Source organism: Nicotiana tabacum, chromosome 22 (assembly GCF_000715075.1).
Source record: "Nicotiana tabacum cultivar K326 chromosome 22, ASM71507v2, whole genome shotgun sequence".
Lineage (NCBI taxonomy): Eukaryota > Viridiplantae > Streptophyta > Magnoliopsida > Solanales > Solanaceae > Nicotiana > Nicotiana tabacum.
This window is the reverse complement of record NC_134101.1, coordinates 30,587,951-30,611,193: the sequence shown is the minus strand read 5'-3', so window position 1 is coordinate 30,611,193 and position 23,243 is coordinate 30,587,951. Positions and strand designations below refer to the sequence as shown.

Here is a 23,243-nt window from a genome sequence, read left to right as displayed (position 1 = left end):
TATGATCAACGAGGCCCAAACGCTGAAAGGTCACCTCGGCGAAGGGCCCCAAGGGGTAGCAGACTTTAACAACTTCTTTGATGGCTTAGATTCTACCGCCTCGGAGGACGTCACCGGGTTTGGGCGACTTACCGGTACCAAAGAAGAGACCATTTTCGGGCCAGCAGTCCTTCTACAAGTTCGAGACTAGTAAACCGGTTCCCAACTCCGAGTGCAGATCCTGACCAAAAGCGGTCGATTATCATGTCCATTCCGGATGATGCCCAGATTCTCTCTACCCCTATAGGGGTTGCTAGTTATCTTCGGTGCCTAGTGACCGAAGAGGATAAATCTAAGATGGACGAGGTGGAAGCGCCTTGCCTTTTCAACGAAGCACAACATGCGTTAAATCAGGTAATTTTGAATGCCTTTTTATTACGTACTTAGGTTAATTTGCAAACAATCGTAACTCTTTTCTTTGTACTTGTAGGCCTCAGTGCTTCATCACGAGACTTTTCTCCGATATCGAGAAGAGTTAAATCATCATAAGGTCGAGACTCGAAAGCTCACTGAGAAGAGGGATGCTTACAAGCTTCTCAGTGAGAAACTCCAGACCAAGCTAGAAGCGGTTCGGAAGGAGCATGCCGACCTGTCGAGCAGGTAAGAAGATTATTTGAAGTTAGTGACGATGATTCAAACACAATGACTAACATTCCGAACCCGTAGGTTCAAAAGAAACTTGACCAGATCGAGCAGCTCCAGGCGGAGGTGGACACGGTGAAAGTTGAGGCCGAAGAATGGAAAAGAAACATGGACCGCTTGGCCTCAAAAAAGGAGACTGCCCGGGCATAATTGGCTTCGGCTGAGGTCCGGCTCTGGGCTACAAAGGAAAAGGCCTCGGTACATGCCAAAAAGGTCAAGGAGCTTTAGTCTCAACTGAGCTTGGTGGTCTCCGGTCAAGAAAATCTGGCTAAGGAGCTTGAGACGGCCAAGTCAGAGATCGATGTGGACAAGGCCGAGGCTAATAAGAAGGTGGCCCAGCACAAGGCCAATGCCGAGGAGGCTCAGGACCAAGTGAGAAATATGGTGGAGCATACGAAATGGCAATCTCGAAGGGAGGCCCTCGAGGGAGTTCATGCCTGAAGTTTTGACTTGTTGGCTGAAATCGAGAATGCCAAGGTATTCGAAGCCAAGGACAGAAAGTTGTCTTATCCCGAGGAGGGAGATTCCGATGGATCTGAAGATTCGGGTGAGTCCGAAGGTGGCGGAGACCCCGAAGCTGATGATGCAGCTCCCGGGAAAGATTAGGTGGCTTCTGTTTGACATTGTTTTTTTTTTCTTCTTTGCATTTTGTACTTTTTGCCAAGGCTTGTTGTGCCTTTGTAAAGATTATATATATAACACATATTTTTCAATAATTCTTTGAGTTTTTCCTTTCTCTTTACGTTTTGCAAAGATTGAAATGCCTTAGCATTAAATAGTTAGATCTTGTTTGGGGTTTTGAACAAGCCTTGCCTTTGATTATTCTTAAGGCGATGCAGGAATTTTCGGTATGACCGAAAAAAAATTCCCAAAGTACTTATAATCCCTTATATTATAATTTTGCCAAAGGTACCTTTTGTTACGGGTTTCGGACGTCTACGGACCTTTTTTAATATAATCGTAGTCTTTTTGAATTCGGGCAATGCCAAATAAGCTTTGCGCTCTCGGGTTTCGTTATCCCGGCACGGCCATAGCCTTTTAATTCGGGCAGTGCCAAATAAGCTTTGTGCCCTCGGGTTTTGTTATCCCGGAATGGTCGTAGCCTTTTAGTTCGAACAATGCCAAATAAGCTTATACCCCCGAGGTCTGATAGCTCAGACCGTCCGAGTTTGTTTTCTGGCGGCAATCTCCGAGTAGAATGATTGTTCGAACTCGGATTAAGGTGGCTCTTGGGCTCGATACCTTTAAGGGATCGTATGTAGGAAATTCTTCGATAAATGCAAGAAAATATTTTAAGAACAAGATGTTTACGCGCAAGGAAGAAACTTCTTTTCATTTTTGTGCATAATAGTTACACATGTATATAGGCTTTGTGTCAGGGTCCAAGCAGTCTATGTGGGCACAGTTTATTTGACCGTTTGGCCCTTACAATGAATTCTATCAATCGAGACCCTTCAATCTTGAAGTCTCTTTCCATGCTAAAGTTGATATCCGAGAGTAATGCCCCTCAGTGTTCGGGATTGATCGAAGAGAGGCCTTGAATGCTGTTGTGATCATCATCACCGGCTCATAACCGGTCTTCAATTCTAAGTTAGCACGATTTACTGGTTGCCTCGTTTAAAACCTTGTCGGAAAAACCCATTTGGGACAAAACCAGTTCAAGAAAAAAAGAATGCAACACGTGCTTTCGGACCTAAAATCTCGTATTATCCCTTGTTGGTTTCCTGCAAGCGTTAGTTTAAAATGTAAATAAAATAAAGAACGGGGTCATACCTTAGCAGTAATATCGCTTTAAGTGAGTTATATTCCAGTTGTTCGGTAGTTGCTCGCCGTTCATTTTTCTGAGTTTGTAGGATCCTTTTTCGGTGATCTTGATAATTTGGTATGGTTGTAGACAATAAATTGCGTCGAGAAAATAAAATCAAGACCGAAAAATATCGCAACAATCGTAGTATTTGATTTCAAGTAATTTGAGTGTACAATCTCTATGAATCCTCTGATTCTTCTTTTCAATAGTAAATAAATTCAAGGGCTTTTGAGCTTGATCGTGAACCTATATTTGTTGTCACGAACGATGATCTTGAATTCAACTAACACGAACTTTGATTTGAACTCGTACTCCTTGAATCTTGATTTGTTCTTCGTTCTTGAGCTTGAACTTGATTTGTTGAACTTGAACTTGATTGCTTGAAGCTTGAAACTTATGGAGGAATTTGTAGCGTTTGATCCACGAGCTCTTTCTTGCTTCTTATTATAACTTATGGTGTCTTTTCTGAGTCATGAAGACCCCTATTTATAGTTATGGGGAGTGGTGTGGCTCTGCAATTTGATTGGTCCATTTGAACTAACCAATACCATCCAGATACTTGGCACAACTCTATTGGTTGTTGATTTGACTTGGTATGCCACCCTCTCTTGACACATGGCATTATTTCATTGGCTCATTTATTTATCTTGGATCGCCACATCATTTGACACGTGCCTTGATTTTATTGGCTCGTTCTTTTGACTGAGATTGCTATATCACTTGACACGAAATCTTTTCCTCAATTATAATTCTGTTGATCTATGATCACAATTGTCCTATGATCATGTCCCACTGGGCGTCCCAGAATTTGTAGACAATAATTGCGTCTAGAAAATAAAATCAAGACCGAAAAATATCGCAACAATCGTAGTATTTGATTTCAAGTAGTTTGAGTGTACAATCTCTATAAATCCTCTGATTCTTCTTTTCAATAGTAAATAAATTCAAGGGCCTTTAAGCTTGATCTTGAACCTATATTTGTTGTCACGAACGATGATCTTGAATTCAACTAGCACGAACTTTGATTTGAACTCGTACTCCTTGAATCTTGATTTGTTCTTCGTTCGTGAGCTTGAACTTGATTTGTTGAACTTGAACTTGATTGCTTGAAGACCCCTATTTATAGTTGTGGAAGGGAAGAGTTATGATAAGAACAAACTCTTTCCGACCAATCAGATTGAAGTTTGACAAGGCCGTATTTGATTGGCCAGAATATGTGACTTGCACACGTGGCGCGGTTTCAATGGCCTTCTAATGTGACTTGGCATGCCTTGTCATTTTAACACGTGGCATGATCCTATTGGCTCTTCCGTTTGACTTGGCGTTCCACGTCATTTCACGTGTGGCACCAAACTGGGCCTGTAGGAAGATAATATCTTGGGCCTAATGAAATGAGCTCATTATTTTTGTAGCCCAATTAAGTGGGTTAGCCCAACGGATTCAGACTTCATTATTTAATCCATATATATTTGACTAATATATTTAATCTAATTATATTGGCCCATAATATTTATTTGGACTAATATATTTAAAATAGTCCAAATTATTTTATTGAAGTTAAATTCAATAAATTTTGCATGCCTACAACGGTCCTTCCTAATTTGGCCCCAATTTTCCTTCGTTCGGCTGTCGGGTGCTCAGTGTGACCTTCCTTAGTACCAAGTTCCTGGTATTGAAGTGTCGAAGGTTAGCCCTTCGATTGTAATACCTTTCGATCCGCTATTTTTGGGCGGCTAATCGGACAAGGGCGGCTTCGCGCCTTTCATCTAATAGCTCCAGGCTCGTACTCATAGCCTTGTCATTTGATTCCTTCCTTGCATATCAGAATATGATACTTGATTCTCCGACTTCGACCAGAATCAGAGCTTCGGCACCACAAACTAAAGAAAATGGGGTAGCCCTGGTACTGGACTTCGAGGTCGTACGGTATGCCCATAGAACTTTGGGCAGTATTTCCTTCCATCTTCCTTTGGCATCGATTAACCTATTTTTAAGGTTTTGGAGTATGGTTTTGTTGGTAGATTCTGCTTGTCCATTCCCACTAGGGTGGTAGAGTGTTGATAAGATCCTTTTGATCTTGTGGTCTTCAAGGAATTTGGTTACTTTATTGCCGATGAATTATTTCTCATTATCGCATACGATTTCGGCTAGCATTCTGAATCGGCATATGATGTGATCCCAAATGAAATCGATGACTTCCTTCTCTCTGACCTTCTCGTACGCCTAGGCTTCCACCCATTTAGAAAAATAGTCAGTCATAAACAATATAAATTCAGCCTTACCGAGTGCCCATGGGAGGGGGCCAACGATGTCCATTCCCCACTTCATGAACGACCATGGCGACAAAACCGAATGCAGCAGCTCCCCGGGTTGATGAATCATCAGAGCGTGTCTTTGGCATTCATCTCATTTTCGAACGAACTCCTTTGCATCTTTTTCCATGTCGATCCAGTAGTAACCGGCTCTGACTATTTTTCGGACCAGCGATTCAGCGCCCGAGTGATTTCCACAAGTACCTTCGTGGATTTCTCTCAAAACATACTCTGTCACGCTCGAGTCAAAAACGCTTTTATCGATGCCGGAACAGAATGACAAAATAATGAGAACTAGAAATAATAATATATTGCTTTGTGATGCGTGTTACAGTATTTTGAATGAATTGTCAAACCCTCTTTATATAGTAGAGGAGTCTTATTCTAGGTACATTTCTATAAAAGGTAAAAATCTTTTGATTTGTTGATTACCGGTTCTTTGCTGACACGCGCCGAGATTCTCGCATTAATATCTATCCAGTCGCGGATATTTCGATCTTCTGTTAGTTATCCCCGAGCTCGTTCGAGGCTAAGATCGACACTAGACTCAATTTTCCTCGAAGGCAGGTTTTTCCGACCTCGTGTTCTAACTTGGTGAGACTCGAGGTCGATCTTCAATCTGTGGTCGCCATGTTCCAAACCTAATCTACCGAGTTGAAGTCGAGCTCGACTTTCGACCGTATACACATAGTTAGCCCAGTTGGCTACCTGATCTTCTTACCTTGTTGGTAGGAAATCAATTCACCACCTTGTTCGAATTGCTGGTTCGAATCGAGAATGGCTCCAGGCTATATGGTAAGGTCGGAGCAATGATTGATTCAGTGAGAAAAACAGGTATATTCTTCTTGGGCTTGTTTAATTTAGTTACCACAATGTCATTGGATGAATTGCAGAATAGTTAGACCGAGGCGGAGCCATAATTTGAACTTATAGGTTCAAGATTCTTGGCTTGTTAAGTTAGATCAGATCGAGACATGACTGTTGCTCCACGGTTATATAAATTCCAACCCCTCCTACTCACTCAAGAATACCATAGCGTGTAAGGGAATAAGAGGGTACATATGTGGGCATAATTAATCACTCTCTATCCTGCAATCGAACACATTTTGAGGAAGCCGATCAGCCGATCATGAATGTCACAGGTGTAGGAAAAGCTAAGATAGCACAGGAGCATATGGATCTGTTTTATTCAAATACAGGAACCTTTTCTCTTGTTCTATGTACAACTACAACGTAACCGGTTTATCTGTTATTATTGGCCTTGTATCACTTAGTTTTTGGAATTCGCTAATAAGTATACAATCACAAACTATTGCGTAATTCTGTCTAATGAATTTATAATCAAATTCCGTCACCATACTGTCGTACATAGCCAACAATTGTACCACAAGTTTTGTATACCTATGCCTTCTACCACCGCAAAGTAGGCTCTGATACCAATCTGTCACGACCCAAAAACCTAATCTGTCGTGATGGCGCCTATCGTGGAACTAGGCAAGCCGACTCATTTCCAAACAAACCGATATTTTCCTTTCAAAGATAATTTAAATACTATTTAACAAATCAAAGAAAAACAGAAGTGCGGAAAAGAAAAGCCCGACATCGGGGTGTCACTAGTCATGAGCATCTACTACAAACTATCTAACAATATCAAGGCTAACTCAGCCTGGAAAGTAACTAAATACAACTAGAGGAAGATAAGAGGGAAAAGAACAGGAGCTGCGATCTCCCAACAGCTACCTTGCTATCTCCAAGAAAATCTACAACCAGCACACTCAATAACCGCTACCGTGTCCAGGTACACCTGAATTTGCATATAAGGTACAGGGAGTAACGTGAGTATGCCAACTCAGTAAGTAACAACAATAAATAAAGACTGAGCAGTAGTGACGAGCAATAAAGCATATAACATTCTTATCGAAAAATCTCAGTAAAATACCACAGGCTTTTAAAATCAGGATTTGAATCAAAACATCTCGTTTAATCCAATTCCAGTAAAAATTATTTAAAGATATTTTTCAACAGTTTTCAGACAGAGAAAAAATGCAAAGGTGAGCAAAAATGATGAAATCATAAACAGTCCCTCGGGCAAAACATCACTCATATACAGCCCCTCGGGCAAAATATCACTCAAATACAGCCCCTCGGGCAAACCTCACAGTCACTAGTGCCACTCGGGCATACCTCACAATAACTCTTACCACTCGGGCATACCTCACAATCACTCATACCTCCCACTCACTCAGCACTTGGCACCCAGCACTCGCACTCAGTAGGTACCTGCGCTCACTGGGGGTGTGTACAGACTCCGGAGGGGCTCCTTCAGCCCAAGCGCTATAATCTGCATGGACAACTCACGTGCTGCACAGACGACTCACGTGCCATAATAATAAAGTATGTTGCAGGCGGGCAGCCCCGATCCACACTCATCCTCACAAATCAGGCCCTCGGCCTCACTCAGTCATAAACCTCTCAAGCCACTCGGGTATTTCAGTAAAATAGGGCATTCGGCCCAAAACATTTTATATGCATCAAAATAGAGTCGTAAAACTGAGTTATGCGGTAAACAAGTATAAACATGACTGAGTATAGATTTTCAATCGAAAACAATGAGAAGATGGTAAGAAACAGCCCCTAAGGGTCCAAACAGCATTGGCGCAAGGCCCAAACATGGCATTCAGCCTAATTTACAGAAATTCCTTCTAAAACATATAAGTATCATATGGTTTCAATAAAGTATGAAACTTTACAGTTGCTACGGGACGGACTAAGTCACAAATCTCCAACAGTGCACGCCCACACGCCCGTCACCTAGCATGTGCGTCACCTCAAAGTAGTAAATGATACGAAATCTGGGGTTTCATACCCTCGGGATTAGATTTACAATCGTTACTTACCTCAAGCCGTGGAATTCTTATTCTACAATGTCTTTTCCTCGTGAATTGGTCTCCAAACGCCTCGAATCTAGTCATAAATAATTCGTTTCAGTCAATAAAATTCATTGTAATTAATCCCATAAGAAAATAATAATTTTTCATAAAAAAATCAAAAATTAGCTCAAATATCGCCCGTGGGGCCCACGCCTCGGAACTTGACAAAAGTTACAAAATCCGAAAGCCCATTCAACCACGAGTCTAACCATACCAATTTTACCGAAATCCAACCCCAACTCGACCCTCAAATCTTCAATTTAAACCAAAAGGGTTTTCAAATTTTTCCAACTCAATTCACCAATTAAATGATAAAAACAACCATGGATTCGGGTAATTTAACCAATATTGAGTTAAGAACACTTACCCCGTCGTTTTTTCTGAAAATCACCCAAAATCGCCTTAAATCCGAGCTCCAAATCGTCAAAACCTGAAAATGGGACTTACTCACTGCCCAGACTTTTCTTCTTCGCGAACGCGGTTAGTGCCTCGCGTTCGTGAAGCACAACATAACTCCCGTCCAAATTCCTCCTTCGCGAACGCGACATCACCCTCGCGTTTGCGAAGAACAAAATGCCTCTGCATCAATGCCTTCTACGCGAATGCGTCCAATCCATCGCGAACGCGATGCTTCGTATCCCCCTCACTATGTGAACGCGACACCTCCTACGCGAACGCGTAGACCAATTGCCTGGTATCCTCGGCTGCTTCCTCTCTCCTTCGCGAACGCGTAACACCCCTCGCGTTCGCGATGCACACCCAGTCCACCCTTCGTGAACGCGTTCTTCTCTTTGCGAACGCGAAGAGCAAATATTTCTAGCCTCTCAGTTCCTTTTCGCGAACGCGAGGCTCCACTCGCGAACGCGATGAAGGAAACCAGATGGTGCATCAGAAAAATTCCAGCAGAGTTCCAAGTCCAAAATCCAACCCGTTAACTATCCGAAACTCACTCGAGCCCCTCGGGACCTCAACCAAATATACCAAGAAGTCCTAAAACATCATACGGACTTAGTCGAACCCTCAAATCACCTCAAACAACGCTAAAATCAAGAATTACACCCCAATTCAAGCCTAATGAACTTTGAAAATTTTAATTTCTACAAACAACTCCGGAACCTATCAAATCACGTCCGATTGACCTCAAATTTTGCACACAAGTCATAAATGACATAACAGAGGTATTCTAATTTTCAGAATCGGATTCCGACCCCGATATCAAAAAGTCAACCCCCCCGATCAAACTTCTCAAAAATTAAACTTTCAGCATTTCAAGCCTAATTCCTCTACGGACCTCCAAATAATATTCCGGACACCCTCCTAAGCCCAAAATCACCATACGGAGCTATTGAAATTATCAAAATTCGAATCCGAGATTGTTTACACATAGGTCCATATCATGTCCACTTTTCTTAGTCAATTTTTTAATTATGAGACTAAGTGTCTCATTTCACTCCGAGTTCCTCCCGGACCCGAACCAACTAACCGATATAACATAATATAGTTGAATAACACAAAAAGAAGTAGAAATGGGGAAAACGGGGCTATCACTCTCGAAACGAATGGTCAGGTCGTTACATCCTCCCCCTCTTAAACATCCGTTCGTCCTCGAGCGGGTCTAGAAACATACCTGGAGTCTCGAATAGGCGTGGATATCTTCTCCGAATCTCCCGCTCGGTCTCCCAGGTGGCCTCTTCCACAGGCTGACCTCTCCACTGCACCTTCACTGAAGCTATATCCTTTGACCTCAACCTTCGAACCTGCCGATCCAAAATAGCCATCGGCTCCACATCATAAGTCATATCACCCTCCAAATGAACCGTGCTGAAATCCAAAACATGGGACGGATCTCCAATATACTTCCGGAGCCTGGAAATATGAAACACTGGATTCACACTAGACAAGCTGGGTGGCAAGGCAAGCTTATAAGTCACCTTCCCAATCCTCTGAAGCACCTCAAAAAGCCTAATGAACCGGGGGCTCAACTTTCCCCTCTTCCCAAACCTCATAACACCCTTCATGGGTGATATCTTCAGCAAAACCTTCTCCCCAACCATAAAAGACACATCACGGACCTTCCTATCTGCGTAGCTCTTCTGCCTAGACTGCGCCGTGCGAAGCCGCTCTTGAATCAATTTCACCTTATCTAATGCATCCTGGACCAAGTCTGTACCTAAGAGCCTTGCCTCACCCGGCCCAAACCATCCAACCGGAGATCTACACCTCCTCCCATACAAAGCCTCGTACGGAGCCATCTGAATACTCGACTGATAACTGTTGTTATATGCAAACTTCGCGAGTGGCAGAAACTGGTCCCATGAACCCCCAAAGTCAATGACACAAGCACGCAACATGTCCTCCAATATCTGAATAGTGTGTTCGGACTGCCCGTCCGTCTGAGGGTGAAAAGTTGTGCTCAACTCAACCTGAGTACCCAACTCTCGCTGCACGGCCCTCCAAAATTGTGATGTGAACTGAGTACCCCTATCTGAAATGATAGAAACTGGGACACCATGCAGGCGAACGATCTCTCGGATGTAAATCTCAGCCAACCGCTCTGAAGAGTAAGTAGTACCAACTAGAATGAAGTGCGCGGACTTGGTCAGCCGATCCACAATAACCCAAATAGCATCGAACTTCCTCAAAGTCTGTGGTAGCCCAACTACAAAGTCCATGGTGATCCGCTCCCACTTCCATTATGGGATCTCTAATCTCTGAAGCAAGTCACCCGGTCTCTGATGCTCATACTTAATCTGCTGATAGTTGAGGCACCGAGCCATAAACCCAACTATATCCTTCTTCATCCGCCTCCACTAATAGTGCTGCCTCAAATCCTGGTACATCTTCGCGGCACCCGGATGGATGGAATACCGCGAGCTGTGGGCCTCCTCAAGAATCAACTCTCAAAGCCCATCTACATTAGGCACACATATCCGGCCCTGCTTTCTCAGCATGCCGTTATCACCAATAGTCATATCCCTAGCATCACCTCTTCGAACCCTATCCTGAAGAACGAGCAAGTGGGGGTCATCATACTGACGCTCCGAGATACGGTCATAAAGAGAAGACCTGGAGACCACACAAGCCAATACCCGACTAGGCTCCGAAATATCCAATCTGACAAGCTAGCCCGCTAAGGCCTGAACATCCAATGCCAAAGGTCTTTCTGCTGCTGGAAGATATGCTAAACTCCCCAAACTCTCTTCTCGGCAACTCAAAGCATCGGCCACCACATTGACCTTCCCCAGATGGTACAAAATAGTGATATCATAGTCCTTAAGAAGCTCTAACCATCTCCGCTGAAGCAAATTAAGATCCTTCTGCTTTAACAGATACTGCAGACTCCGATGATTAGTATAGATCTCACAATGAACCCCATACAAATAAATCTTCAAGGCGTGAATAATGGTTGCTAACTCAAGATCATGGACAGGATAGTTCTTCTCATGGGTCTTCAACTGGCGCGAGGCATAGGCAATTACCCTACCCTCCTGCATCAAAACACAACCAATGCCTATCCTCGAGGTATCACAACACACGGTGTAAGAACCTGAAGCTGATGGCAGAACTAACACTAAAGTTGTGGTCAAAGCAGTCTTGAGCTTTTGAAAGCTCTCCTCACACTCATCCGACCACCTGAATGGAGCACCCTTTTGGGTCAATTTGGTCAAGGATGATGTAATAGATGAAAATCCCTCCACAAAGCGACGGTAGTAACTCGCCAAACCAATAAAGCTCCAAATCTCCGTGGCTGAGGACGGTCTGGGCCAACTCTGCACCGCCTCTATCTTCTTCGGATCCACCTGAATGCCCTCACTAGACACCACGTGCCCCAAGATGCTACTGAACTGAGCCAAAACTCACATTTGGAGAACTTTGCATAAAGTTTCTCCTCCCTCAATATCTGCAATACAACCCTCAAATGCTGAGCGTGCTCCTCCTGGCTACGAGAGTACACCAGGATGTCGTCAATGAATACAACGACGAATGAGTCCAAATAGGGCTGGAATACACTGTTCATCAAATGCATGAACGTTGTTGGGGCATTGGTCAACCCAAAAGACATCACCAAGAACTCATAATGGCCATATCGGGTCCTGAAAGCTATCTTGAGAATATCTGAATCCCGAATCTTCAACTGGTGATAACCGGACCTCAAATCAATCTTGGAGAACACACTCGCCCCCTGAAGATGGTCGAATAAATCATCAATACGAGGCAAAGGATACTTGTTCTTGACTGTGACCTTGTTCAACTGCCTGTAATCAATACACATTCTCATGGAACCATTCTTCTTTTTCACAAATAGAACCGATGCACCCCAATAATTTGATATAACTATTTTTTAGAAATTATGAGAAATAATTTAAGAGGGTGGGAGTACTAAGATTGTACTCGGTCATTCTTTGTTTTCTTTTTGTCTCCGAGTGGATGGATTTGGACAATGCCTTACTAAATTCTCTCTCCTACTCCTCCTCATTTTGACTTTCTTATTAATTGGCTGCTGCGAAAACGCCATGCTATCGCCTTTGAAAAATGTAGAAAGATATACTCTCGAAAATGACAAATTGAACAATCCCCAACTCAATTATTTTCATAATAAAAAGAATGAGTTTCATGCCAATAATTGACCTCAGCCAACAGTTTAGAATGAACAGTGTAATTCATTCTGCACCCCAATAATATCTCCAACTGGTTTACTTACTCATGTACTCCAATGGCTTTAATTATTTCAGGCTTGTTTTACTTCTGCATATTTGTTTTGGTTGTATGTTTTACTCACCCAATTGTGTGTATTAGCAGACCTCAAGCTGCCCTTTTCGTGTTCGGCGATTCACTGTTTGATCCTGGGAATAATAACTACATCAATACCACCACTGAATTCCAAGCAAATTGGCGGCCATATGGAGAATCATTCTTCAACTACCCTACCGGCAGGTTCAGCGATGGACGCCTTATCCCTGATTTTATTGGTAAATATTTTTATATGGCGTTTTTTGGTCAATTATTTGAAAAGTCTTTTGAACAAATATTCTGTGAGTGTTTTAATCGAAAATAACTTTCAGCCAATTATGGAAACAGCCTAACTTCCACAAAGTGCTAATTGGTCAAATTAATTAACTTTGCATCAAATAACCTAATTTGCGCAAATGACTAGTTAATCAATTATGTTTCAATCCTAAAATAGTTGGCGTAAACATATAGATCGTGTGTATCCATTCAGTTCGTATTTCTGTTTAAACTGCTGTGATTTTGCTTTCCTTGAGCCAAGGGTCTAACAGAAACAAACTCTCTGCCTACTTAAGGTAGGGGTAAGGTCTGTGTACACACTACATTTTCCAGACCTACTTGTGAGATTACACTGGGTATGTTACGTTGTTGTTGTTGTTGTTGTGTATAAATTCAGTTCTCACATTGGTACAGGAAATGAGTTGCTATTTTCTTATCAGGTTTGTGATCAACTATGTTATGCGAAAGGAAGTTAAGTGACTTTCCACATATAAACGGGAGATCCACTCTTTAGATAGATATTCTATAGTCATCTTAAAAACTTTGATTGCAATGTGCCTACAAGAATTTTTTGCTACGGGCACATGAGGTGATGAAACTTTGATTTTTGATTGTATTTGCAGCTGAATTTGCTAATTTGCCATTGATTCCATCATATTTTCACATTGGCAAACAACACTTTGTTCATGGGGTGAACTTTGCATCAGGCGCTGCTGGTTGCTTGGCCGAAACCCATCGTGGTTTTGTAAGTGACATTTCCTTTTTGCTTTAGTTTTGTTTGTAAGTGACGATTCCTTTGAATTAGTTCTATGTAATCCATGTTTGAAATTGATAATTAAATCAATTAAGGGTGGAATTCTTTGATTTAATTGGTTTCATATAAGCTCTTATTAAAGTGAGAGAAAGAAAATCTTCCAAGGCTTTTGAAAAGTGTTTTTCATATGCTTCCTACCTATTCTTGTTGGACCATGCAGAGTGTATTGAAGAATTTTGCAGAGTTTTCAGAAAGGATTATTTGGTTAAGTATTTTGAGAAACTTTAGATTGGTGTATTTTGTTGAAAGTGCCTTCTAAAAGAAACTTCTTGAGGAACCTCATATATACTCACAGAACACTAGAATTACAACTTCCAAACTCGTCTTTGCAACTTTTTCTCAGGAATACATCTCCAGAAAACTTCACCCAAATGGTCCAAACGCAATAATAATACAAACTTTTTACCTTCCAAAAGTGTCTGTCATGTGTCAAAATATTACAAATGGACTAGTAATGGGATAAGTTTCTCCACTGATAAACGAGTAGAAGGTCTTTACTAGTCTGATCTACTAAGAGGTTCAAGTTTAAGTTTTGTCTTTCTCAATCGCACATATGGATACTTTAACAGCTTGATGGTGAAAAAGAGTTTATTCTCATTTATAAATTTAACATTCTTAGTTAATGCTTTATAAGAAATAAATTTTAATTTTCAATCACATGCCGAATTATTTCTAGTTAAAGTTTGTGTAACATTTCAAAGGTTTATACTTTGCATTCATCAAACAGGCTCAAGTCTATTTGTATAATACTCTACGTGCTATTTATGTTCAGGATAAGATTCTTACATAACTTATTTGATAAGAAGATTGTTAAATAACCATAATTCCTTCTATGTCAAATTCTGCAAGTTACTTACTATTACCAGGACTTATTTATCTCTAAAGTATTGATTCCATTTGACAGGTTATAGACCTCAAAACACAGTTGAAATATTTCAAAAATATGGTAGAACTATTGAAGAAGAAGGTGGGAACAACGGAATCCAAGAGATCCTCTCCAATGTTGTATATATTTTTAGCGCTGGCAATAATGATTATTTGGCTCCTCTCTTAACAAATTCGGCTATTCCATATCCTGAGAGAGAGTATCTTCAGATGAATATGGGCAATTTGACATCTGTTTTGAAGGTAATGATCTCATTGATTCAACCTAAATTTTTCGTCATTCTTTGGAGTTAGTTTTACATTTTTATCTATTTGAGACTCGGAAGTATTTGCTTAGTGATGAGTGTTTTCATTTTGTCGTCCATTTTAGAAAAGTGTATATATTAATGATGCAAAAGGCTTTGACCAAAGCAAATCAAAATTTGTAATTTATTTGGGATGAAATCAGATATTGTTGTTTTCTTTTTATGTGAAATAACGAGAAATTAAAACTTTTGAGTTGTAAACTCTTTTGTTTGTCAAATTTTGGTTTGTTTTTCATGTTCTAGGTTGAGTATTGGCTACCTAGAGAGTAGCTAGACTAATTCTTTGCACTTTCTTAAATTAATGCAACAGGGAATTTACAGGGAGGGAGGGAGAAAATTTGCCATGCTTAATATGGTTCCCATAGGTTGTCTCCCTTATATTAGGGCTCTTAATGCTCAAAGAGGAGTTAAGAATGGAGATTTCATAGAGGAGGTCACAAACTTGGTGAAAATGCATAATTTGGCTCTCCCAGGATATCTCAAGCAACTGGAGAAGCAATTGCCTGGATTTAAGTATACATTATTCAACTTGTTCAAAGTATTTGCAGAAAGCATTGATAATCCAACAAAATATGGTATGTTTCATCTCATCAAACTCAAAATCACGTCTCTTTAGTTTTGTTTCTATTTTCTGCAGTGTTGATTAACATAGCGAATATGGTTTTTTCTTTATCTGTCTTTTTTTATCCCATGTTTGCACTTTGTCAGAAATTTTATTGCCCTGCTCATAGAATAGAATGTGGGTCTTATATCTTAATCAGTTAAATCATATGTTGATGCAATGCGATGATACTGACAATGTAAAGGAAGTACAAAGTAAAATGTTTAATAAGAATGTTTCGTTAGTTTACTTACAATTTTGCTTTTGTTTAGGTTTTAAGACATCAAAGACCGCTTGTTGTGGGACTGGTCCATTTCGAGGGAATTACAGTTGTGGAGGTAAGATGCAGGTAAAAAAGTACGAGCTGTGTAAAAACGTGAAAGATTACTTGTTTTTCGACTCGTTTCATCCCACTGAGCTGGCCTACCAACAATACGCCGAATTACTGTGGAATGGAGCTGCAGATGTCGTTGCACCTTACAATCTAAAATCCTTTTTTGAACTTTCAACATAACCTGATGATGGCATTGCTGGGATTGTTTCGTTAATTCATATTAAAGGAAAGAAGCAAAAAAGAATGTGAAATTTGATGCTAAAAGAGCTAGATCTCTACTTTGTTCTTCCATTCCTTTTCTCTTCAATTTACAAAGAGTCAATCTTTAGATTTGATAAAGATGACTTCATATCTCAGTCTTCATGATTGAACAAAGCTGAGAAGTTAGTTAGAATCATATACATTTCAATTGTATATGTCATTTGGATAAGGATTTGTAAAAGAAGGTCCTTCTTATTAGGGAAGTGACTGGAATTAATAAAACTTCCTCTTTTTGTCTGTGTCTCTTACGTTGTTCTTCTCCAGTCACGTTTGTTTATCTATAGTCTGGCATTGCTCCATCATTGGACCTCGAAAAGATGAATGTGTGTAGAGATGGCAAGCATAATCAGTAATTTTTGCATCAGGCATCATTTTATATCCTCTGCTAAAACCAAAGTTCCAAAAAGTGTTGAAGAAAAAGAACATGAAGTAAAACAACCCTTTCCTGCCTTCCTTTATGTTTAAAGAAAACAAAAAACATGTTTGGGTGATTGTTTGATTTCTTAAAACCTGATACTATATTTTTGCAAATGCAGCTTCAGAGTAATTCCATTGTCTGTGAAGACATTGGCGTTTGAATTAGTATCTGCTTGTCTCTGGAAACAACCCTTTTAAACCGGAAATGACCATAGCTTGAGATCTTTGATGTCTTGCTTCTCTTGTTATTTTTCTTTTTGGTTTCCCTACCGGTGTCCGGTACCCGCATTAGGTCCCGACTAATCCGGATTCGCACCGCGTAAGGCCGATTAAAGGGGAACACTCCCTACCGGATGGCTTGTTTCTCAGAATTCTTTGTCAGTAGTTTAGATTCTAGAAAGCATGCTCTTCTTGTAAATTATAAATGGGTCTCATTGTTCTGAAGTACTGCCCCATGGAGTTGTTTCACTTGAAAAAATCAGACACAAGTTTCCAAGATATTCAATAGGAAAAATGATGTTCCAGAGAACAGACTGCTGTTATGAGGTGATTTGTGAATTGACTAATTGCTGGAACTTGGCTTTAGCATACCACTGTAAAGCATCAGCCAAGTACCAAGTCCAGAGCATTTCTATTCCCATGGTGGATATATAGTCAGTGGTGGTCTGTGCAGCGATCTACTAAAGGTATGCTCATAAACACATTATCTATTTCTTAGGGTTGTTCGGTGGTGCCAAGAATGCCGGCACTTAGTTAATAATGAGAATATGTCGTTGGCCTATATCAAGGCCTACTGCCGGGATCTTTTGAAGCTTCAGTAAACCTCCTCGATGAAGCTTCAATTGATAATTTCGTTTCCTAAAGCAGAAATGGGGATTCTTGCACCAGTTAAACCAGGTATTCAGAGAGTTTCTGAAATCAGGTCCTGGGATGCACCTGACGGACAAATGCTTGAGATAAGTAACTCTTCAAGAATTATGTCATTCACCTATTACGAGTTTCCAACAAAGTCACAGATACTCGAAGTATCTCCCTCCTATCTATGCAGGGACTTACATGCAATGTTTTCCGATCACACATTGTGTTTTCTTAGTCTGACTTATAACATAGTCAGCTGTTCTCATTTTCCTCATTGAATTGCCTTAGTGATTACAAAGTTTCTCCAACCAACCATATATATTGAGGATGCACTTCATAACAAGTATGTAAATGCTCAATTAGCTCATACACCGACAGCAACAGTAACTAATTCGGAAGCATACAAGAGAGGCTTAAAACCTGCTATGGTAGAAGCAAAAGAAAACACTAAGAAGATACTGGAAGAGGAAAAAGAGGCAAGCTGATTCAGGAGCGGCTGCTATCCATATGACAAGATCGGACCAGTGATTGGTTCGCAAAGAGTTTATCTGTTATTGTTGACCTTGCAATTAACCTCACATGTGTCTCCAATGTAATGTTTGACTTAACTCTCATAAGAGATGTTTTTATTGAAAGGAACCTTGGAGCTAGAGTTGTCAATGGATATTTAAAAACCGACTAAACCGACCAAATCGTATCGCACCTAATCGATTTTTAGGTTTCTTTTAATAAAACCGTAGGTTTTTATATAAATCTATAACTGTACCGATAATTAGGGTATGTTTTTTCTTTTATGAAAATAAACCGAAAAAATATTGAATCGTACCGAATAAATTTACATGAAAAAAATATGTTTATATATTAAATTTAAAAATAATAAAGCATTAACATTTTTCTTGGACCTTGAAATTATGAAAACGATTACAAACCAACAAGCAATTAAACTCAAAATCCTTATTTCCAAACCTATTATACTACTATTGAAACTAAATTATTTTCAACATATTCACTAGCAAGACATAAGGTATTCTAGCGATTATGAGTAGCAAACTACAATGTATTGAATATTTTTTCTTTCGTATGATTTAAATTTATATTTTCGAATATTTAATCTTCTATAGACTTTATTCTTGAGTCCTAATTTGCTTAATATATTTTCACTCATGTGATTTATATTTTTTTTTTGTCTTTGCTTAATTTCTTTTACGCTTGATGGATCTATACTTTGGCCATCTTTACTCTGGCCATCTTTCATGTTTTCTTAATTCATCACCCTTTAAATAGTAAAAATATCTAGAGAATTTTGCTAAATCCTATAAAAGTAGTATGTTGTTGCATTCTGCTTCTAGTAGTGACTTTTAAGTAACATTTAAAAAAAAATCGAAAATTAACCGAACTGTACCGATACCGAAGAGAAACCGACATGATTGGTACGGTATCTAAAAATTTAATTTTGGTTATACAGAATAACCAAAAAATTGGTATGGTACAAATTTTATAAAATAACCGGCCAAACCGAACCATTGACACCTCTTCTTAGAGCAACGGCAAATGTTGCCACCGTGAGACTAGGAGGTCACATCTTTAGCCACGGAAACAACTTCATGTATAAAATACAAGGTAAGACGACGTACATCAAACCCAATATGGTCCGGCCCTTCCCCGGCCCCGTGCATATCGATAGGATAGTTCATCGAGTTTGCCTTTTTAAGAGATGTTTTTATTCTAATGAAGCAATATCTTACCGAAATTTAACTTGGATGTTCCATTAGTGCATTTTACTATTATAAGTAGTTTCAGAGTTGGAATCATAGTTAGCCCAGTTGGCTACCTGAACTTTTTACCTTCTTGGTGGGAATTCAATTCACCACCTTGTACTGCCCTCCCCCATTTTCTTTTCCCTTCCCCCCTATGAAAAATAAAATAAATAATTAAAAAAAGTAGTTTCAAAGTTGCAATTTGTGTACAATTAATTCAAACACCGAAGATATTCCATGTTATGACAAGTTGTAAGATCTCAAAAAGAAATATCCAAAATTGCTCTTGCTCGTAAAGTTATTTTAAGAAAAAAGTTTTCTGAAATTACAATCACGCAACATAAAACATGTGCTTATCACCACTTAGTTTTTGTAAATCTTGACCAATTATATGATGATCAACAAACAATTGCATAGTTCTATCTAACAAATTTACAATCCAAGTCTCTCACCGTATCGAACACCTACATATACAACAATAGTAACACAAGCACCTCAGCCTGCAGTTTATGTATTTCTAAGCTTTCTACCAGCACAAGGTGCTTTGACAAGAATATCACTACAGCACAGAGAAGACCTTTATACTGTGCACCCTTAACTTTTCCATGCTAAAGTTAACACAAGTAGAATACATCTTAGAGAGAACTTGACTTATTGTATATATAAGATCTTGAAAAATACAAGTATGCAGTGAATGCCATAGTACTAAGTACAGCAAGAACCCAATAGAAGTAATCCAGATGTGCCCGATTCAAGTTGTCCGAAAACCAACTGCTCTGACCATCTTTACCAGTGATGTTCTCAATAACAGAGATGAGGAAACTGCTTAAGAAGCTCCCTATGCCAAATATGCTGAGGTAGAGAGAAAGACCTATACTTTTCAACTCAACTGGCACCTGATCGTAGAAGAACTCCTGCAGACCAACCATGGTAAATACATCAGAAATACCAAATAGTAGGTACTGAGGTATTAACCAGCAAATGCTCATGGGAATTGTTGCCTTTGGCATGTCAACCAGCCCGTATTCTATAGCAGTCTGGAGACGTTTCTTCTCGACTATAGCTGCAATCACCGTGGAAAGTATAGACAAGAAAATCCCAGTTCCAATTCTTTGGAGCACTGTGATGCCTGAAGGTTTCCTAGTAATCACTCTTGCAACGGGAACCAAAATACGGTCATATATAGGAATAAAAACGACAACAGAGAGGCTGATGAATGATTGTAATGAGGCAGCTGGTACTTCAAAATTTGAACCAAGATATCTATCCAAAGTTGCACCTTGTTTGGTGAATAAAGTGGATGACTGTGAAAACACAATAGCATATACCAAACACGTTGTCCATATTGGAATCAACCTAAGAATAGCCTTAGCCTCTTCAACCTCGCTGATACTACAAATTTTCCCATTTTCCTTGGAACCATCGGGGGCAAGCAACGCTTTGTTGAGGAACCTGTGTTCAATAAAGATTTATACCAATAAAATGAGATGTCTTTTAATGCAATCAAGAAAAAAACTACTTTTTTTATACAGAAATATTTCATTTAAATGGCTAATACTATCCTATAATAAATTGGAGTGTCTACACATCTAATGGGCTATTTAACATTCAATAGCAAGCTTAAGACCATGCAGTTTTTAACTCTTTAAAGCAAGTCCCTGGATCGTTTTAACTCTTAACAAATCAAACCCGGGTAGAGGAGCCATTCTGCAAATATTTCTACCATCCTAATCTATTGCAGAACTGTAAGTATTTTTCCTTTAAATTATAAGAAGATCAGCAGATGACCAAAAAATCAACAACTTTTATTCGTCCAATTATAAAAGTAATTGCAAAACACTCACTTGAACTGTTCAGAACCTTCATGAGGCAAAATACCCAGAACTTCTTGTTCGACTGATATAGCTGAAGCGGTGGTTTGCCAATTCCTAGCTGCATTAATAAACACATTACCAATTCTAAGAAACGGGTTCTTTTCATCACTGCTCTGGCGAAACCGATAAGTGAAGCTTCCAAGCAAGAACACAATAAGAGCGAGACCCATGACAATACAGGGAATTCCAAATCCCAGACCCCAGCTAAGGTTGTCTTGAATGTAGTTCAATATCCAGAGGGTCATCAACAGACCACCACACATTCCAAAATACCACCAATTGAAGAATGAGCTTTTAGCTTTACTTTCTTCTGGGTCTTGAGCATCAAATTGGTCCGCTCCAAAAGCTTGTACACAAGGCTTGTGCCCTCCCTGTCCAAAAGCTACTAGATACAAAGCAAAGAAGAAGAAAATGATTTGGAACTTGGGAGGAGAACATGTTGCAGTATCTTGGCAGTCAGAATAATTGAAAGGGAGGACAGTTGAAAGCGTCAAGAAGCCAAGTCCCTGTGCATCAACAAATGAAAACCGTATTACTTGCTAATTCTTTCATTGCTAAAGCAGAAAGAAGGCAGTAGTTTCAGTCAACTATGAGAGGCATACTTGTTAATACTGTACCCTAAGTAGCCCAAAAAAGAAGAAGAGTACAATCGTGCCAAAACAAAAGCCTGAACCGGTTACTAACCAAGATGTAGAGCAGAGAGGAGATGATAATGGTCCGATACCGACCCAGGTATGAATCAGCGATAAATGCACCCAAAGCGGAAGAAGCGATGCTGTTCCGCTCCAAGCGTTTACATTCACCGCAGCTGTTGCAACCGATTGGCCTAGTGGGCCAGTTAGGTAGCTTATTAGGTTCGAACTTATGCCATAATATGCAAATCTCTCTGCAACCTCCACGCCTACAACCGGAAGAAAATAATCAAGTTTCAAACCCAGCTGCTAAAAGTGTGATAGATTTTGAAAGTCGGTGAATTTGAAATAAGATCAACTTCTAAGACAATCCAGCTCCCAAAATTGGAGAATGATTTGAAAATCAGTCACAATTGGTGAAAATATCAATTTTAAGACAGCCCAATGGCAAAAAAAGGAGATAAATTTGATATCAGCAACAATATGAGTATAACAATAACAACGCCTCAATCCCCAATTAGTTGAGGGAGATTATATGCATTCTTAATATCTCACTCCATTTGAACATATTTCATTTTCATTTGGTGGGGAAACAATTTTTATGACAACTCAACAGGTAAAACTGTTGATTCAAAATTGGTGACAATTGGTCCGGAATAGATCAAATTCTAAGACAACCCAATTGGAAATAAATTAAAAAATCAGTGAGAGATATCAGCTGTTAAGACAACCCAAATGCCAAAATTGCAGATAGACAAGAAAATTGGGCAATTATAATGCTACTACTGCTACGCTTCAGCGCTAAACGGAGTCGGCTAATTTTTCACCATTTTGAACGCATTCATTCCACTTGGCGGCAAAAGATCAATTTTAAATTTTTAATACAACCCAGCTGCTGAAGTTGCAGAAAGATTTGAATATCAATGTCGATAATTTTCTTAAGAAAATAGATGCTAAAATTGTTTTTGAGAAAAAAGACTTGAATATCAATGGCAATAGTGAAAAAATCAATAATTGAAGGCGATCTAGCTGCTAAAATTGCAGAAAGAATTGGAAAATCCATAAAAACAGTTAGGAAAAAAACAATCAATTGTTAAGACAACAAGCAGCTAAAATTGCAGAAACATTTGAAAAATCAATAGTAATAGAAGAAAAGGAATCAAAATTTGAGACAACCCTGAAGCTAAAATTGCAGAAAAGATTTGAATATCATAACAATAGTGGGAAAAACAAAAATTTAAAACAAGCCAGCAGCCAGTAAGGTATAACAGTTCAATATATATATATATATATATATATATATATATATATATATATATATATATATATATATATATATATCTCTATGACAATACAGGAAAAATACATTTTTTAAATAACCCAGCAGCGAAAAAATGCATAAAGATTTGAATATCAATGATAATAGTGGAAAAATCCAATATTTAAGTGAACCCAGATGGTAAAATTGCATATATATTTTAAAATCAGTGACAATTGCATATGGGTATTTAGAATTACCTATGATGAAGGAAGCGGATCTCCAGCCACCGGATATGGATCGGGTCACAGGACGACCCTTAAAGTCAACGGATCCTTCAACGACGTCGCCGAGAAAGGGGATTTCGGCGTCGGAGATGTTGACTCCTCCAGTGGCCATGGATATGACCAACCCAAGATTCTTCTACAACAATGATTGAGTTCAAGTTGTTGTGTAATTCCATGAGAAATATGATTGGGCAGTCTATATGATGTTTTACTTTTTGGCGGT

The 23,243-nt window shown here is 39.5% G+C and overlaps 2 pseudogenes; one reads left to right on the top strand and one right to left on the bottom strand.

Annotated features, from left to right (window-relative positions):
• The first annotated feature begins 12,321 nt into the window (after positions 1–12,321).
• On the top strand, positions 12,322–16,180 carry LOC107771791 (GDSL lipase-like; annotated as a pseudogene).
• A 3,156-nt stretch (positions 16,181–19,336) lies between these two features.
• LOC107771792 (protein NRT1/ PTR FAMILY 5.10-like) lies at positions 19,337–23,243 on the bottom strand (annotated as a pseudogene).